The sequence below is a fragment of the Parasteatoda tepidariorum genome, chromosome 8 (assembly GCF_982258835.1).
Source record: "Parasteatoda tepidariorum strain Cologne lab strain chromosome 8, Ptep-v5.0, whole genome shotgun sequence".
Taxonomy (NCBI): domain Eukaryota; kingdom Metazoa; phylum Arthropoda; class Arachnida; order Araneae; family Theridiidae; genus Parasteatoda; species Parasteatoda tepidariorum.
In genome coordinates, this window is record NC_141762.1 from 13,278,264 (window position 1) to 13,298,879 (window position 20,616).

A 20,616-nucleotide genomic window follows, 5' to 3' on the forward strand; every position below is an offset into this window, starting at 1 on the left:
GAACTGGCATCACAGGTCACATGTGTGGGCATGTGATCTTCTTGAAGTGCAAGTACCCGATTGCGTATTCAACATCACGTGTAACTAATACTTAAACTTTCACAGGCGAATGCGATCTCGTGAAACATTGATGTTATTTCAAAGAAAGGGGACGCATTTTCGATGTTGCTCAATTTCACAAAGGAAATAAAAGAGCATTAAACAGTTAAAAAAATTGCAAGCATTTGATAGTTTGGCATTTTGTAAATGAAACATTCGCTGCTGCCAAAAAAGGCATAAGAAGTTAAAGGTTAAATGAACAAATTTTATATTTTACAATTTTATTTTATAACCGTCGTTGAACAGCCGACCCAGTTTTTCGGGTTTACGACTACTAATGTTCAACTCCGTATCCTTGTAATTTTGAACCTAATCCTGAAGACAAGGGAACTCAATGGTCAAGTAATGGGAGAAATTTGCCTACGTTGTTTGACGCAACTAACCCGTATTTACGATACATGGAGAGGAAAACCATGAAAACCTCCCACGGTTAGCCTGATGGCAGGAGGACTCTAACTCATGATCCGTCTACCACTGATAATATTTTACGTCAGCACTGTGGTCAATGCAAGCCGGATGCGGAATTCGTATCGACCAGCCATTGCTGAGATTCGAACCCGGTAAACCGCATTGGAAGGCAAACGTCCTATCAATTGAGCCATCACGACTTATATGAACAAATTGAAAGAAAAAAAAATTTGGAATAGCAAACTGGCACATGTAAACATGAATAAATTATTCCATTACATTTAATGTAAGCCACTGTCTAAAAAAACCATTTCAAACATAGGTGTAAATTAAATTCTCCTGCAAAGTTCGTCTTCAAAGTATTACGTAGTTACTACATTTAAAAAGAACTAGTTGTAGTTATATTATAATTAACTACATTTGTAACAAAGTAGTTGTATTTGTAGTAAACTACAAAAATAATATAGTTTTCCAGACAACTGGGTTTAGATTAGCTCTAAACCAGATCCTTGTAGCTGTGCAAATGTTCCATTAACTTTGAGACAACCATTAAAATATTATTCTTAGCTATTCAGAGTAACATATTCTTTTTCCACTTTAATTGTTCTTCTGTAACCCTGTTACTTACTTAGGGTGTCTAGCTCAGTGGTTCCCAATTTTTTTTCGGCTATGGTGCTCTAAATGCTCAACATTCTTTCGACGGAACCCCAACTTTATAGTCAAAATATATAAAGACAATTGTGAACGTATTAACCTTAAAAAAAAACCGCTTTATTTTGAAAATATTTAATAATAAGAATGGCAATTTTTTTTTATCATTAACAATCTTAAATTAGGTTTTATATCAGACAGTTGAATTCACACTCCTGAAGCCTAAGTTACTTTTTGTTCTGAATTTGTTTTTAATGTATAAACATTAGCTGAAAATGAATGAATTAAGCCAATTTAGGGTTTTCGTTAAAATGAAAACAAAAAAGAACTGTTATATACGTTGAAAATAGCTCGTAAGGATACATATTTCTTTATCAGCGATCTAGTTATTTTATTTTGGTTTAAAAGGAGCGATGGAAAGTATTAATGCAATATTTTATAAATGCATATCCTTTTCATAGTTTATTCAATACATTCTTATTTGAAAAATTATGTTTTTTCCCGTTTCTTATTGCATTTTACTTTAAATAATATCGTAAAGGCAACCAAAATATTTAGTAAATAATGGATTATTGTTGGAGTAACCATGGGAAGTTTTCTTGGCTTTCCTCTCCAGCAAATGCGGGCTAGATCCATCAGAAAGACCTCCACGAATGATAGTGTGTCCCACTACTTGATCCCTTGTCTTCTGGGTTGGGTTCAATATTACAGGGTTACGGAATAGAACAATGATAATCGTAAACTCAGAACTGGGTCGGCTGTTCAACGACGGTTGTAAAATAAAATAACTTTGAAAAAACTACTTTTGAAAAAATTGAATTAAGCTAGTTTTGAAACAAGCCCAGCCTGAAATAAAGAACTACTATAACGTTCGGTTTAAAAAAAATGTAAAGTAAAAATAATGAAGTTTATGGGGAAAAAAACTCAGAGTGCTTGAGAAATAAAAATAAATAACTTTTTTTTAAAGTTTTTAATAAAAGTTTAAAAAAAAACTATTTTGGAAAAAAACTAGATTGAGCTGGTTTTATAACAAGCCCACCCTCGAATAAAAGAAAGCAACTGGATTAGATAAAAAGTAAATAAAAAAAAATTATGAAGAAAAAATGAAAGAAATAAAAAATTCTGAAACATAAATATAAGGCTTAAAATTTTTTTTAAAAAAACTGGATTACGCCAGTTATAAAACAAGCCCTCCCTCGAATAAAAAAACAAAACAACCTGTCACTGATCAGTTTTGAAGTCAAAAGGTTGAGTCTCGTTAATAAACACATTAAAATGTATCGAATTATTTAATTATAAATCAAGTCACCAGTGGCTAATTTTAGATTTATAACACATATCGATGCGATAACCCGATAAATTATCTAATTTGCGGTTTTGTTGTTTTTCCTTTGGCTACAAAATTTCACTCCCAAATTTGGTACCAAAATGAAATGTTCTCGAATAAATAAGTTTTATTTATCGATTTATCAGTTTAGATATCGTTGAAGATGAGTGATTGTGTGATGAAATGAAGAAAACAATCTAATTTTTAAATTGTGATAATCGAGACTGATATTTTTTTTTGGAGAGTTTATCGGGAAAGTCGAGGTCATTTTAAAAAGATATTTATGATTCATGATAATAAGTTCCGAGGTGAAATAGCATCTTATTTTGTGATTTATTTTTTAAAAAAAATGCTTTTAGTAACTAATGAAAATTCTACGTCTTAAATACTATAAAGAAAGAACTGATAAAAAGCTTGTGGAAATAATAATATTATAAAGATGCAAATTGTTTTACGAAGTGTTAAGCCGATTCCCTGATTTCTCCATATTTAAATCTGTCAATTGACTGATATACTACTATATTGAATTACTAATGCATTGAATTGGTGTTATATTGATTCAATGATTTACCCATGTTACCATATATGATCTCTGTCTGGTCAATAAGTTCTCCTTGTTCCCATTACAAATTAAACCTTGGGGGTACTGAATTGGAGATTGATCGCTCTCTGTTTCAGTTCAAAACTACGATCTGTGGATGATCTTAGCTTATCGATCTAAAGATGCTTTAGATCGATAAGTATTCTGGGAAGTAAAGGTTAACGACATGCCACCCTATGGGTATGAGAATGCTTTTCTTTTTGCTAATGTGCCAATTCACTTATTTACCCATGCACAACTATGACAACGCACAGAACTAATGCCAATACACTATTAAGCCTATTTATTAATTTGCCAATGCAGTTTCTATAACCCACGTAATTTTTATTTTTGTTAATAAGTAAGAATTAATATAATTAATTCATTTTAAATTGTAAATAAAGAGAGAAAATATTTTGATTTGATAGCCTCATAAATCAGAGCCAAAACAAGCAGTAAGTAGTATTTTAGATGCAGATTATGAACAGTCATTGATGAACAAGTAAAAAATTGCAAGCAGACGATATTTAATACAAGGATAGAATTTTAATATTCCCTTCATTATTTTTGCTTTGAAAACAATTTGTATTTTCTAAATTCTATTTTGATTTCTAGCTTCGCATTCATAAAGTTTTAGTACTAATTAAAGGAAAATTTCACTTTGTTAATAATAACGCGCCTTTATTTTTACAACAAAAAAGAAATAATAATAAATAGAAGAATGAGAGATACAGAATAAGTGTTAATTTGAAAAGAATAATTTGACCTGAGAAAGATGTTTAGAACATTTAGAACGTTTCTAACTAACAAAGGATTTGAAATCAAATTAACTAGTGAAAAGTTTTTCTTTAATTTATTCATAACACAATGAAATTGTTAATAATTATAATAATTTTATTATTAATTCCATTTTAATAAAGCGAATTTTCAACTTTTCTATAATTTTCATAAAATCAGGAAATGCGAAAAAAACGCAGCTGTGTTGTATATTTTTTGTTCCCTAATGCAATTTTGTTTTGGGTCTTTTTCTTTTCCCAAAAAGAAAAAAAAAATGGCTAAGAGCATAAGTGTAATCAGGCTTGGCTGAAAGCAAAAGTTGTTCTTCACTTTCTTTCTTTTTCCTTTTTTCCATAAACGGTTGCTTGTTCTACAGGTCTTTTAGCTGTCTGAAAGACATTTCAAGGTCATTGTCTAATAGCACGAAACAACTAATGAGATTGTCTAGCATTTGATTTAGTTTTTGATTTTTCGACTTATTAAGTTGTTTTAGTTAGAATTTAAAATTAACTTTAAAATGTATGAAGTATTTAAATTGCATACCTGTTATTTTTTCGAATAAAGCAAAGTTTGCTATTTTATATCATGTATTAACTCCTCCAATTCTAACAGCTGATTCCCATATGTTTTTTCGCTTCCAAATTGTAAAATTTAATCAATGAAATAAAAAATGTGAACCTCATTATTTTAAATAAAAACTTATTCAGCTCTTCTAAATTAAAAAAAAAATTCATTTTTGTTTTGAAATTTTATTTATATACAAATAAATCAAATATATAAAAAATAATTGTTTTCAAAATGTAATTAAAATTAAAAATGTATACAAAACTTTTCATAAAAGTAAAGAAAAGAAGAAATATGAAATTTTTCTAGAAAATAAATTTAAAAAACAATATGTTTAGAAGTTTGCAAGAAAATAGGGGGGGGGGGGGAATTTAACATTCTTCTAAGAAATAATGGAAATGAAAAAAATGGCTACAACATTTTGCTGAATAACATAGGAAAGAAAAAATTTTATTCAGAATGTTTAAAAAAAAAAGGAAGTAAAGAAAGAAACGTATGCAGAAATTTCAAGAAAATAAAAAGAGAAAAAAAAATACATACAGTATATATAAAGGAAAGGGGAAGAAATGTATGCAGAGTTTTTTAAGAGAAGAAAGGAATGAAAAAATATATACATCATTTTTCTAAATATTAAAGAAAAGAAAAAATATATGCAGAATGTTTACAAAAATGGAAACAAAGAAAGAAATGTATACAGAATTTTTCAACATGAAAGAAAGAATAGAAAAAAAAATATATACAATATTTTTCTAAATAATAAAGGAAAGAAAAAAAAATGTATACTGATTATTTTAGAAAAATGAAGTAAAGGAAAAAAAATGCATACAGAATTTTTCAAGAAGAGAAAAGAAAAAGAATTCAAACAATATTTTTTTAAATAAAGGGTAGACAAAAAATGTATGCAGAATTCCTTAAAAAATTGAAGTAAAGAAAAAAAAAATGTATACAGAATTTTTCAAGAAACGATAAAAGTATTTACAAAATTCTTCTAAATAATAAAGAAATTTTTTTTAATATATAAATTGAAGTCTCAGTCAAGATCATTTATGCCTCCAATTAGAATTTCTGTAGATGAGATTTGTGACCACTGTTCTTCAGCTTTTAGTTGTTTTGCTTTAGGATTAAAATTTTTCTAAGAAAGAAATATTTCAAAACGAAAAAAAAAGAAAAATCCCTAAATAATAGATAAATTGCGTAAGCAAAATTATAAAATAAACAAAAGGCAAGATCTCTTTATACATAGATACTTATATATTATTTTGAAATTTCTTTAATCTAATGTATTTATTTTAAAGATATGATAACAAAAGTAAAACAAAAGAAGTTAAACTGTAATTATAAATGAAATAACAAAAATTTTATTTCTGAGTTTTATTCTAAACTTTATTTTTGTGATAAAAATAAGTTGCTTAATTTATAGTTAACTATAATTTATTTTTGTACCAATAAACAATAGTGTTTAGTATTTATTAACATTAATTAATGATTATTACCAGGATGAGGGGCCCCAATTACCGAAATGTTCAAGACAGTACTTTTAATATCGTGATTGCTTGGGAATACTAATATCACACGATATATCGCGATATTTTTAATTTAATTACATTTACATTATTTTCACGTCAGTCAACATTTTCGTTAAACAAATGAAATTTACCAACGCTCACGATATTATTGTATCCGATAATTACAGTTATTCATGATATGCGTGATATTATCTATCACGATGGTTATAATATCGTCACATGCCGTATTTAATGTTGTTAATGATGATCGTATATTCAGTATGTTACATAATTCACTATACATCTTATTCACAACCGTATTCATACAGTATTTACGATATATCATACTAAGTTGGCTTTCACGATTATTTGCATTCACTGTCGCATTCAGATGGCATTTACGATTTATAAATAATTCATGATCGTATTCTGGTGGTATTTATTGTGCATTGTATTCACGATCATTATCAGATGATATTCACGACGTATCATACCTTACGACAGTAGTCATGTTTTTTACGACATATCGTTATGCAGATGGCATTCATTATGTACAGTACTTACGATCGTATTCTGATGCCATTCACGATATTTCGTGAAAAAACTTTTTAAGTATCGTTATCATGATGATTCATGATCTTACAATATATCGACAGTTTTTTAATGTTATTTTCAACCTAATATTTCTTGCAAAAATTAACCAACCTATAATATAAATGCGCTTTTTCACTTAATAATTCCTTTAACAACAGATATAAGAGCTGTCATTTCCTGTCTGTAGTTTAAAAATTGTGTTTTTCAATTAGTTCTTTTGAAAAACAAAACAGTTCCTTGCACTTATCAATTGGCGTCAATTGATGACGTCACTTAACTCTTGGCAAATGGCCTTTTGGCTAAACTTAGGGATAATAAAGGTAAGAATATACGTTCAGGAATTGTAAGAAAAACAAACAAGATACAAAAAAGAATTAATTACATCCGGTGGATTTTATTTTCGAAGCAAAACATTCCGTAAAGATAAATTCTTTTAAGATACACCTAGAGTAAAGTATTCCTACGTTGACGATAAGTAAAGCAGTAGAACCAAGCTTGTCATTCAATATGCTAATTATTCTTTCTTTTTTTTCGAAAAGTTAAGCCTTAAGGGTGGGCAGCATACCTTGGCGTTTTGGCGAGGAATAAAAATTGAAGAATGGTTTAGGTAGTTCAGTAAGTACGTGGGCAACAATTTCACTTTTAACTATACTTCAAATGCAAAACAGATGTTTTCTTTTTCAAGTATAAACTTAAAATTCTTGTCATCTTGTCTTTGAAAAATTACAACATGGGTTAAAAGTTTCCATTGGCTCTTGACATGTTTATCTGGAACTTGTTCGTTTAAGAAATTTTTAAATTCTTTATCAACATTACGAAAAAGTTTGTCTATTACTATTGTACGGTGAGAAAAAAAATATCACACTAAATAACTTTTGTTCTGATGAGCTGGTTTTCACAGACTAAATGACCACCTCAATCAGAAGAGCCAAAACGATAATTAATTAGTGCTAATTTCCAATAGAGTCACTGCATTAGACACAAAAATGTATTTTTTGAAGTGAAACTTCTAATGCGACTTCCAACAAGGTTGCCTTAAACGTTTAACGCAACGATAAACAAAACAAAACATTAATAACAAAAAAAAGTCGTTTGGTTGCCTAGCAACCAGCTAGAGTTGCAGTTATTACATCAGCAGACGATTTAAAACAATTATTCAAACTAACTGTTTATTGATGACGGAACATCTTTATTGCCTCTATCTAAGGCTCCTATACTATCTAATTGGGTATAATATAAAAAAAAACACAACAACTTCCTCTTAGTAGGAATAACATTTACCATGACGCAATGCTAAATTCTATGCCACTATCCACATAAATCAATTATTAATCAAAAATCGAATATCAATTACTTTTCTTTATAATGCAATAAAATCTGGCGAGCAGCTATTTAAACGATCAAACACTTCGTTTGTTTATTTGTGGCTTGAAGTTAGGCTCGCAGAAAATGCCGTTCATGGGTCAAATTTAGTAGGAATAACACAACCTGTGACGTAGGCTATAGTATACCCAATTCAGGGGCTCTAACTCTATCCACTGCAGGTTCACAAGCTCTGGCAGACGTTACTGGTGAAGAAATTGATTATTGTGATCCTTGCAGGAGATTTTAATGTGAATTTCTCGTTACCTGAAGCTGAAACATTATTAACCTTCCTTAAGGAGTAATTTGGATTTGAAATGATTAATGGTAGGAATGATCCCACAACCAAGAGATGCAAGAAATATTGAAAAAAATAGAACTCAATCATTTCGTATCGTACTTTAGTTATCATAATCCCATCGTAAATGTTATAGATTTGGATATTTCTCCACTCGAAATTGATAATTAAAAGATGCGATAAAATTGTGAATTGTAAGCATTGTTAACAAAGTTTGTCTTAAAGAAACAATATGATTTCACTAAAAATCAATTTCTACCCCTTCCTATTTTCATTTCCACATTACGTCCGCGCGGAGGGACTCCACGCACTATTTTTTGTGTCTTAACTGTATATAAAAATCTAAGTATGGTGTCGCAGTTTTCCATTGCTGTCAATATATTTTTATTGGCTGGAAAATCACGTGATAGGATCCAGTTTTCCCACATTAATTTCCATATTGTTGTGGTTGTCATTAGCATAAAATTGATATAAGTCATAAAGTTAGTCTTTTCCTATCAAATATTTTTGTTTCCCTAATTTAGAGGTTGAAATTATCTGTACTACTGTCACTACTTTTCTTATTATAATTTTTTTTCTGAATTAAGAGTTTAGGAGGATTGTATATTATTATTATTATTAAAATAATGTAATTTTACGTTACATTTTAAGATGAAGTTAATTTAAATCGGTGTCTGATCTTATTAGCCGTTTTACAATTATTATTTTTTGGTGCAAATTATTTTAATAAACTATTATGAATTACAGTTAATTGATTTAGACTGTATTTAAAATACATCCGTCAGTTTGGTAAGCAAAAAATATTAAATTACAGTTGAGAACTCACCGAATTTGTTATAACAATAAACTTTTAATTTTAAATGTTGTTTCAAAAAATGATTACTTAGAAAAAATATTTATGTTCACTAATAGATTTTAATAGTATCGTAAGGGATTTATTTGGACTTGAGAATTAAAGCACAAATGTTCTATTTAGTACATATATTTTTAGTTGAATGATTTAAATTTTTTTACGTTGAGAAACAGCGGTTATTGCGAAGGAGCCGTAGTGGCTCAGGTTTTAGAGCGCCTCGCCCCATGGGGTTGTGGCATAACTACCACTGTAAATATTAAATACCAATTCACTAGTATATAAGATATGTTAAGAGGTACCTTTTGATAGATGAAGGTTGACATTGTCGATAAATAAATCCCCTCAATGGTGACCTGTGGACGTGATATAAACTTGCCAACATTAATGGATGGTTCACATTAAACAAGTTAATTTGTTTAAAAATACTGCTCAAAGAAAAAAAAGAATCCGGTGAAGTAAATAAAGTTTCCCGGAGAATAAACAATATTAAAGAAAAAAAATAAGTAGCAAAATGCTATAAACAACAAAAAAAAAAAAAAAAAAAAAAACGAAGGAAAAATATAATGAGCAAAATGAAATAAATAAAAAAAGAAAAAAACAGTATGAATTAATTAATGGAATCTGTTAATTGAATTCAATCACAGATAAAATTCAGGAAGGGGAGTAATGTGGTGTAACTACCACTACAAATATTAAATACCAATTCGCTAGTATATAAGACATATTAACTTGATTTTATCTCGAGGTACTTTTTGATAGATGAAGGTTGACATAGTCAATAAAATATATCCCCTCAAGGTAACCCGGGTTCGATCTCAGCGATTGCTGGTCGAATCGAATTCTGCACCCGTCTCGCTCCGACCACAGTGTTGACGTAAAATATCCTCAGTGGCAGACGGATTATGAGTTAGAATCTCGTTGACATCAAGCTAGCTGTGGATGGTCTTCGTGGTTTTCCTCTCCATGTAATGCAAATGCATTTCTCTCAATACTTGATCCAGGAGTTCCCTTGTCTTCTGGATCGGGTTCTAAATTACAAGGCCACGGAGTTGAACATTAGTAGCCGTAAACCCTAAATTGAGTCAGCTGTTTAACGACGGTAATGTAATTATTGCGAAGCAATCATCGGGGTAGGTTAGCGCCAGCGAACGGGGGGCTAAGACCTCTAGTAAATATATACTTTAAACGGATTTAAATTATTCGTTTATCAAAGTATGGAAAGTGGCTGCCATCTGGAGAATATGGTGCCAATATTTCAGGCCAAAAGGAGATCGAAAATTGGATCGATGTTTCTCTGTTTGCGATAAAAGTCTGCTCTGAAAAGAATTAGTAGCTAAAGCGTATTAAATTAATACTCTTTTCATGTTGCTTTTCAAAAATAAAATGATTGACGAATCTCTGTTAGTTCTTAACATTTTCGGTTAATTTCACTACACAACGAACCGAAAAATGTTAATTGTTTGTCGTAACTCTCTAACTACGCTAGAAACGGGAACAATAAACAAGGGTAATCCTGTTTCCATGGAAATAACTTAGTAGAGAGCTAAAACATTTTTTCAACAATGCGATGCTATCTAAAAATAATAATAATGTTAATAATTATCGTTTAAATTCTAAAAGAATTATATTTTTATCTCAATTCGAACGAAACAACGCGAGCTAATATAAATTTCGTTTTTTCCTCTATTAGAACTTTGAATATTTTCATTTTCCCTGAAATAGAACTTTGAATATTTTTATTTCTCCTGAAATAGAACAATGTACATTTTCATTTCCCTTGTAATTGAACTTAAAATATTTTTTCTTCCTCCGTCGTAATTATTTTCTTTTTATCTGCAATAACATTGTTATTTTTTTAAAAAAATATGAAAGATAACTTTTTATATGATATGATAAAAAATAAAAATACACAAAAGACATTATTTAAACAAAGGTCATATTACAAAAGAATATTTTATGGATATCGTTTTCTGTATTTGATTAAAGATGTTCTCAGAAAACTCAATTTTATTGCAAAATATGCTTTCACAAAATTTATTTGCCATTGCCGCAGCTCCATTTCAAACAATTTTCTTCATCCTGATCATTATTTTTATCATCCTCATCATTATTATTATTACTATTACTATTGAATAGATTTTAATAACGCACATAATATACAAGTAAATTTAAACATAATTTTTTAAAAATTTAAATTTTAATGTTAGTTCAAGTAATGCTTGACTTTTTTTGTAAACAGGCAACAATTAGGGACGAAACCTACCGAATTCACAGAAATTCGAGTATTTTTTTTTTACATTGAATTCAATTAGATGACACGGACGCTATCCACCAACGTGGGGGAGTAAAAAGGACGTGGGACTCAACTAACTGAAAGCTTTCGGCAGTGCTGGATTACTCATTAGGCCAGACTAGGCCATGGCCTGGGTCCCCCAATGATTAGAGGCCCCCTTAAAAATGGATTTTTTGAAAGTAAATTTTAAAAAATTAAGAGAAACAATGATTTTTAAAAATGTTATGATTATTTTTAGTACTAATTTAATAAAATAAAGTAAAATTATTTGAATGGCCTACCCCCTCTCCACCCCCGTACGCTTAATCCGGCCCTGGCTCTCAGTTGGAGGAGGGGGGGGGGATTTTTCCGGAAGAGAAAGATTCATGAAAATCCGCATTTACTACTTGTTACTTAATATATGTATAATTAAACTAGCATAATTATGTTCAGTTAAAATGTTAGATTTCCGGAAAGCTTAAATGAAAAATATAAATTTTGAAATGCAGAAATTTTTAAAAAATTTTTTTCTCTTTTTTTTTGATGGGGGGGGGGAGGATATATAATAAATTTGATTTTTTGGAATGCATAAATAAAAATTTGGATTTTCGGTATGCATAAATGAAAATTTCGATTTCTGCAACGCATGAATTTAAACTTTGACTTTTGTTGAGTTAAAATTTTGGATTTTTAAAAATGATTCGATTATTGTTATTTTTTAAAATGATTCGATTATTTCGATTATTAAATTGGGTAACTAAACTTTTGACTGCATCACTACAAAGTTCGAATTTTGAAAAATGTAATTAAATGCTCGGGTTTTGGAAAGCGTTAATAAAAAGTATAAATTTTGAAATTCATAAATAGAAGATTTGTTTATTTTTTTGGGGTGGGGGATGCAGCAACAAAAAATCCGATTTTTGAAATGCAATGCTGAATAGTTCGATTATTGGAATGTATAAATAAAACTTTTGATATTTGGAGCAATATCAAAAAGCAAAAATTGATTATTGTTATGCGTAAATGAAACTTTTAACACGTTAAATGCCACGCTAATTTTACATGGCTTGCCCGTCTGGCCAAACGGTAAATAACTACAAACTAAATTTGCAAATATTAGGCAGATTTTGCTAGTCTTTTAAAAGGTTTAGCATAACATATCTGAAAAAAGTGATGAATTATAATATAAGTCCACGAATTGTTTAGAAATAGTGGTGGATAAAAATCTACTGAATTGAATTTATTAAACCACGAATCACAATTAATAAACTACCACTTGAAAATATTTATTCGCTGCCCAGAGCAAGTTGACATCTCTCTGTATATAAATAAAACTATTTTTGTGTGATCTATATTTCATTAATTTCTTCAAACCATTTTAGTAACTATAATATGAAAAAATCTAAAAATTTACACGAATTATGTGTTTCTAATAAACTTGGCTTCGCCGGTCACCGGTGACACACTCAGTACCGGTCACCGGTGACCCCCCCCCTGGCATTCAACGCGTTAATTAGGGCTGTGTCCGTGAAAAATTTGATTTTTGGAATGCATCAAAGAAAATATTCAATTTGTAGGAAATTTTTTGGAAAGTACAACCTTCTTTAAAAGTCTTCCATTACGCGAAAAAGTTACATACATAATTTTATGAGATAAATGACGTCAGAGAAACAAACAATTTTAATCTCGAACCTATAAAAAAAGAATAGTTATTATGGAATCCTTTTTCTAGGGTTATTTATTTTCGTTTCGAATTACAGCAAACTCAAGTAAGAATCGTTGAAGGCTGTGACCCCATTTCATGAAAGTGCCAGACATAACGCGTGGTTATCTTAATAAAAGTCAAAGACCCTTGTTTACTTGGACTTTAAACATGCATTGGACGATGTCGCGGAACTTATTTCACTGAGACACTTTCATAAACAAAAATATGAGATCATAAAATGATATTTTTACCCACAAGGAAAAGAATAGTCTTAAATTTTTAAGCAACTTCAATCGCAAGCACACCGACTAATTAATTTTGACCGGTTAGGATTTTGATAAAAAAAAAAGAGATTATATATATATATATATATATATATATTATAAGTTAAAATATATAGAAAACATGAAAAATAATATAATAAAGATTAATGAAAAGAGAAGTAGAAAAATTATTAAAATAAAAAATTCTTAAAAAGATTTTTAAAAAAAGATTTTATTTCAATAAAAATTAAAAGCCGGAAAACAAAAGAATAAAAAGATATAATTTCTTCATCAGCTCACACGACTCTATCCGCAAAAAGGAGTGCTTTATAATATTGTATTAATATAGCCAAAGCCAATATATCGATGCAATAGCTTGAGAACCACCCAAAAAAGTTGAAATGAAAATAGAATATATTAAGTAAAAAATGGAAAATAAAATGTAAGAAAAATACAGAATAAAGTAAAAAATGTAATCTATAAGGCGAGGAGCGAATTCAAATGAACTTACAAAATACTTTCGTAATAAGTTTGGCAGATAACAAAATATGAAAATAGAAGCTTAAATAGAGGGATCTTTTATGGCTCGTTCTTACTGCAGTATTAAAGCGCGTTTGATTTATTAGTTACCTTGGATTGGCCCATATCTATCTATCTATCTATTCATACTTTTTTTTTATTTTGTATTAATTTAGTTCAAAGTAAGTAAAAAATATTATATTTAGCATTTTAATAATTTCTTGTAATACAGAATGAAACACGGGAGTGTGTCTCTTTCTGCGTTAAAGGTAAAATCTTCAAAACACTGCTCACTTCCAAGCAATAATTTTTCAAATTTGCACTTATTTAGATTTAAGAGAAGCAGTTATTCATCATCGAAATTTCTTTAATTTACAAAATTAATTACTGATACGTTTTTGAATATGAATTTTTTAAAAAAACTTCGAATTATTTTTTTTAAATTTCATACTAGTGAAAATATAAGTCTGATAATCTAACAAATTTTTTTAGTGACTACTACTAGACTGTTTTATGTAACATCCATTCGAACCCAAGACCTTTCTGATCTAAGGTTAGCTCCCTGACCACTATTCAGTCAGATCGGCATGCACATAGATGTATGGAATACAATATCGCGATCACTAATGTTAACAATACTCATGAAATACGAAAATATCGTGATCATTATCAATAACAATTATCGAAAACTATAATATCGTAATGATTATCGGCAACATAACAAATCAAAAAGATAATACAGCGAATGTAAATGTGAATGTGTTATTATACATAATGATAATTATTGAATACGATGTTATTAATAATGTTGATACATTTTATTTGGGTAGCGAAGATATTGATCAATTTAAAAATAATATAAGTGACTTAAATAGGTAAAATATCGCGATACAATGTCAATTATCGATAATTTTCGACAATGTTGTGATAATAAAATTCGGCACTTATCGGTTATAGATAGATGTTCGGTTCCTGTTGGTATCTATATGGCTAAAAGCATGGCCAGCACATGGTATCTATATGAGCTGGTCATGCTTTGACTATAGATTGTAGACTATAGCTTATTTGGTATCTATTAGTAGTACCAAAAAAGCTTAGTTTATTTAATACTGATAAGTACCAACAAAATTAAAAGAAATCCTCTGTTTCGATTCCAGTGTAGCAGTACTTGCTACATCAATCATTCATTGTTAAAAAACAAACGAAACTTTCCGTCTGAAAATTCTAGAACTGTAGTCCTTCTGTCATGATGCAATCAGATAAGGCGAAAATGAAAAAAAAAATTTTTTTTAATCGCTTTTTTTAATAAATTTAATTTAAATTATGCATCTTGAGTAACTTAATGAACTTAAAAATAGCAGAACTGCCATGAAATAAATTTAGAACAATCTACCTTTCTTATATCTAACTTCGAAAAAGAACAAACAATAATAAAATGGTTATTAAATTGCGATAAAGTTCTACAATATAGAAACGAAAAATGAAACAAATTGTTATTTAATTTGTAATCAACAGATAAAGTGAAACAGATATATAACAAAAAGAACTTTTTATAGAAAAAAATGACTAATAAAAGAAAAAAAGAGTTCTTATTGCCACAAATAAAATATATATTTCGCAACATCAAAATCGTTTGCTCTACTTATAAGAATGACTCAGAAATAAAAAAGAAAGAATATCTAAGTCATAAAAGTAGATAGAAACGTAAAAATAGCATTAAAATATAACAATAAAAACTCTCTTAATTGACTGAAAGCGTAATATGACTCAGAAACACATGATGTGAAGAACTTTCGCAACAGGTAGTTTCAAGACGTGGTTATAATATGCATATACCACGAAATCGGGTATTAAAACTTCTGATTTTGATGAAGCTGAGTCAATAGCTTATTCAGGTGACTCTGGGCGGAGTTTAAAAAAATTAAGAATGTCTTAAAAAATTTATTTTTCTTTCTTTCGTTTACTTTTATCTTCTTTTTTTTCAGAACACGTGTAAAAGTGCATTTGTATTTCCAAGAAAATGTGGGAGAAAGACTACTACAGAAGAACTTGTTGCCAATGGATAGTTGTTTTGAAACGTTGCCAATTTTTTAAGCGTCCTTGTCTGCTTATCAATCAACGCCTGAAACGCTGAAGGTCGCTGTAAAAATGCCTAAAACTATGAGTTGTCAAAAAGAGAAAAATATTTCTAACAAACGTATATTTTTTTTATAAATATTTGTAAACCTTTCTCTATTATAAATTGAAGGCGCCACTTTGTAAATGAAGTCGATCTTGTAGGTAGATTGTACAGAACCGTTTCATCTCAGTTATTAAACAATAAAAATCAATGCTTTGCACGCACTGAACGTTAATTAATTTTGTAAGCGCTAAAGAACAACTAAACCGCATTGCCGTGCTACAACTCTTCTTCTTCTTCTTCTGATGCCCTACAGGCCAAGACTGTCTCAATAAGTTTCCTCGCACGGACCCTATCAGGCAGCATGGCCCGCCATGCGCAACAACTCTAAAATCCTGTAATCCTGAATCCAGGCCAGTAGGCAAATGAAATTAGGAGTCAACTAAGTGGTTCGATTCTCAACTCCTCTAAGACCCACTTTACAAGCGATATACGCGCTCGTAAAATATGAGGAATCAAAAGTACTATGGACAGTCGCTGAGCACACAATGGCTGCAGGGATCTGGAGAAAATTGCCCTCCCCTTCAGATCTGTGTCTAAATTGAAGAAGTGACCTCACGAATGAATGGTGCTGCCATCTATCAGATGGGTTTTGAGATAAGACGTACTTTCACCTTTGCGGTGTTCTCTTGTAAAACAAAAGGCGCTACTTACTGATTTCATTTGGCCAATTACTGGTCAGCTTGGCTTGTTTAAGTGCCATTAGAAACAACAAAATGAAGAAATTTTCCGTACTTTACGAATAATGCGCCCTCAATTAACAAATTATTTCAACAGACGAAGGGAAAAAATTAGCTCTTTTTGGTGAAATTCAACTTTTGTTTAAACAGTTTTTTTTAGACGAGTTTATTCAGTACAAAAACGATTCAAAACAGAAGAATTCAATTGTTTATTTAATAATGACCCTCCCATTACAAATTTAAAAAACTTTGGTCTTGTTTTTTCCTTCAAATTTCACATATATGATTCTATTTAGACCTTGTTTTCATTCATTCTGTAAAAATTTATAACATTGTTGAACAGATTTGCTTATGCGAACACCCTTGTCAAAATTGAGGAGAAAAGATACAAATCTAACATTTTGAATGTTCCATGTTTTATGAGACAATCTTGAGACTAAGTTTCTGATAGAAAAAAAATTAAATATGCTTTTATTTGAAAAACTGGGATTTACATGTACAAGAGGAAAGACAAGTGCATGCAAAATTCTTTGTATTTTCTGATACTTAATAAAATAAATACAATTTCTAGTTTTTGATATTTTTGTATAGATGCATATTACTACTGTTTCATAAACTGAAAATAGGGAATTTTTAATTTTTATTGTCTTATACCCGATATTACGAATAACTCGAGTAACGAAACTTCGAATTACGAAATATTACGAATAACGAAACAATTCCTTAAATTAGGTTTCGTATAATATATTTTTCAATTATTATGAACTTGATAGAAAATTTTCACGCATAGCGAACAACCCGGGTGGCTAATTTACAATCCAACAGCCTTTAACGACTCGTCCTGATTTTTGGAGATTTTTCTCTTTGCTGTAGTTGGTCGCAACTATAATGCAATTTTTTTTCTTTTAAATTTGTTACTTTATCTTAAATAAAAGTCAAAAATCGTGTTTTTTTTTATTTATTTAAAAAATTACGAAAGCAAGACAATGGGTCGTTAAGAGTAGCTGGATCGGAAGATCGCACCCGGTTTAATATTTTTCACCATTTGATTTTTACTCGTCATACTTTCGAATTAAGGAACATTATAAGCCTGGTAGCAGAAACCTTTCAGTACGGCAGCGGGCTCTGCAGATTAGTACAGCATTTGCAGATTAGTACAGCATCTGCAGTTCATTACAGCATCTGCAGATTATTTTTCATCGAAGTTTTCTTTTTAATTTTAAAAAGCAAACAAACAAATAATTATCGGAAAATTGAAGTTTTTTTTTTTTTTTTTTTTTTTAAAAAAAACATTTCTTAACTTGTTTATAATAAAAATCAAATAGTTGAAATGAGAGAACACAGCTAAAGAACAAAAAGTAAATATTTCTTTTCTGTTCCTTGATTGCAGACTTCACTGTAAAGCGATTTATTTAATTTTTTTTAGCATCATTGAATAAAATTCAACTCAAATCTAAAATCTTAAATAAAATAATATGAGGACAACACAAAATGATTTTCAAATTTTGCATTTTACATGTTACGTGCATGTTAGATTAAGCTGAATTTTTACAATAATAATATCTGTCTGACTGTTTGAGTCGCGTCTGTCAGACAAATTTAGATTTAGTTGAACATGATGAGCTACCAAAACATTAACACTAAAAAAAGGTCCCAAATGAAGGCGAATCATCGGTTGCAGTCTTAAAGGAGTCTAAAGTGGGTTCACAAATGAAATGTTTTCATAGCTTTCTCTTTATATAATAACTAAGGTTTTGTTATACCAACATTAAAAATTATAATTCACTTTTCATTAATAAAGCATTGAGTCTGTAGATAAGTCAATCGACAATAGAAAAAAAAATACAGAAATAAGGTATCTAAAAGCTGAAGCTCATTTAATCATGTGCTAAATATTTGACCAAACCTCAGTCTAGTTTAAATTAAACTAACATAATTTAATGCCTAGTATTTTGAAGCTTTAATAATCATATTAATTTAGCAACAAAAAAAAATTTGTTTAATAATTCAGTTTGTACATTAATATAGGAAAAAAACTATATTTCTATAATAGCTGGTTATTGGCGAGATTTTTATGTTTAAATGAAATTCACTTAACAATGCAATTTCTACAAACTAAGTAAAACTGATAGTTGATTTCTTTTTTATTAATTTTAATCCCATTAAATTTAAAAAAAATGATTTAACAAATTTTTTTTAATTTTAGTTTTAAGTTTCAGTTTATGTATATTAACATAGGAACAGAATAATATATCCTATAAAAGAAATCATCTTATTGGTGAAATTTATATGTATAAATGAAACATAATCTTTTCTTAACTATGGAATTATTACAAAATAAGTAAAACTAAAAGTTAATTTGATTTTTATAAATTTAAATTTTGTGAAAAACTTATTTGCAGGTTTTTGGGTCAATGAAGTAAAAATTTCTTTAGATATGCGAACTTTAAAAAACTTTCCTTGACATTTCTGCAAAAGCTTATTCTTTTGACTTTGTATACATCTAGTTTTGAATTAAAAGCAAAACGCAAACCACTGTAAATGATAGATTGGAGATAAAGCTTTCTTTTGTGATAGAAATCTTGACGTTCCAAATTGCTTCTCTCACTATAATTTGCATTTATTTATACTATTAAAAAATAATATACATTATCTACATTACTTAGATAAGTTTTGTGATAAAATTCTTAGAAAATATTTCTAACTTCAAGTTAATTTCAACATGAATGCTGCTTTCGCCTTGAGAGTTGAAAAAGAAAAACTACTGAATTTCTTTATTTTTTCTGATAGTTTAAGAAAGCAATTACATATTTTAAGAAATACAGAAAGATTTTACTTCCAATTCAGTAAACAGTTTCACTTTAAAAGAAGGGGTTTAACATCTGAATAAAACCAATGGCCTATAGTAAACCACCTGTTTTTAAAGTAATGGTTCTTATTGTTGTTGTTGCTTAGTGACAAGAAATAATTGAGAGACATTCTTCTTCTTCATCTATTGGCTGTATTCTATATTCAATTGTGGGCCAGAGCCTTCTCTAAAACCTTCCTCCATTCTGCTGTTTTCTTCGCAATTGTTCTCCAGTTAGTAATTCTTAGGATTTTGATATTCCCTTTCACACAGTCAGGCCATCTTATCTTAGGCCTACCTCTAACTCTAGTTCCCACTGGTTTGTAATTGAAGATCTTAAATGTCAAGTAAGAAGTGCCCATTCGTCAGATGTGACGCACAAGCTTTAAGTGACTTATTTTGATGCATTAGGGGGACCGGAAAGTAATGTCGTTTTGGTGCATTAAATATTCGTTAGATGTAAGAGCCAATTAATATTTTTTTTTCGATTCATTTTCTACCCGGCATTGAAAGGTTGTTGGTAACGTAGGTGAATATATTATTGATTAAAAATAAATCTTGATAACACATGTCAAACGCACTGAAACGACATTACTTTCCGGTCCCCTAATATTTGCTGATTGCAGCTTTCTTGAATAGTTCAAAATTATGTCGTTGTCTCCAAAAAATCTATAGCACCGAAAATTTATCTTAAGGCTTTTTTCTCAAGAAACAGCAAGCAGGTCTGTTTGTGATTTAGTTAAAGACCATGTTTCGGATAAGTTAAGACAGGTCAAACGATTGCTTTTACTTAAAAAAACACCTAATTTCTTATGTAATGGTTCGCATAATATCGTTGTTGTTATTAGTGTCAATAATTAATTTGGGCACATATTTACTCTAATTTGGGTGTCTCTATATATTAAAAAAAATCATAAGCCACCGTTTTTGGTATTTAAATTAAACTCACGTTATATTTTGTTTTGCTGCACAAATACTGTAAAAGTTATAAACTTGAAATTATGATGAAGCGTAGAAAAATGTACAGGGAGTTTGATAAAATAATTAAAATTCTAACATTCGATAATTAGTTCGAGAATTATTAACTGTTAAATTTCTTGTAAAAAAAAATACAACGCGGATCGCTTTACAG

The 20,616-nt window shown here is 29.4% G+C and overlaps 2 long non-coding RNA genes across 2 annotated transcripts in view; one reads left to right on the forward strand and one right to left on the reverse strand.

Moving 5' to 3' along the window:
• LOC139425543 (uncharacterized) overlaps positions 1-20,616 on the reverse strand; it is a 41,718-nt gene that overhangs the window by 15,318 nt on the left and 5,784 nt on the right. The gene's annotated exons all lie outside the window — the stretch shown is intronic.
• On the forward strand, positions 1,100-17,206 carry LOC139425544 (uncharacterized). The gene is made up of 2 exons (XR_011636748.2): positions 1,100-1,384; positions 15,763-17,206. It is a non-coding gene; the product is annotated as an uncharacterized LOC139425544 (long non-coding RNA).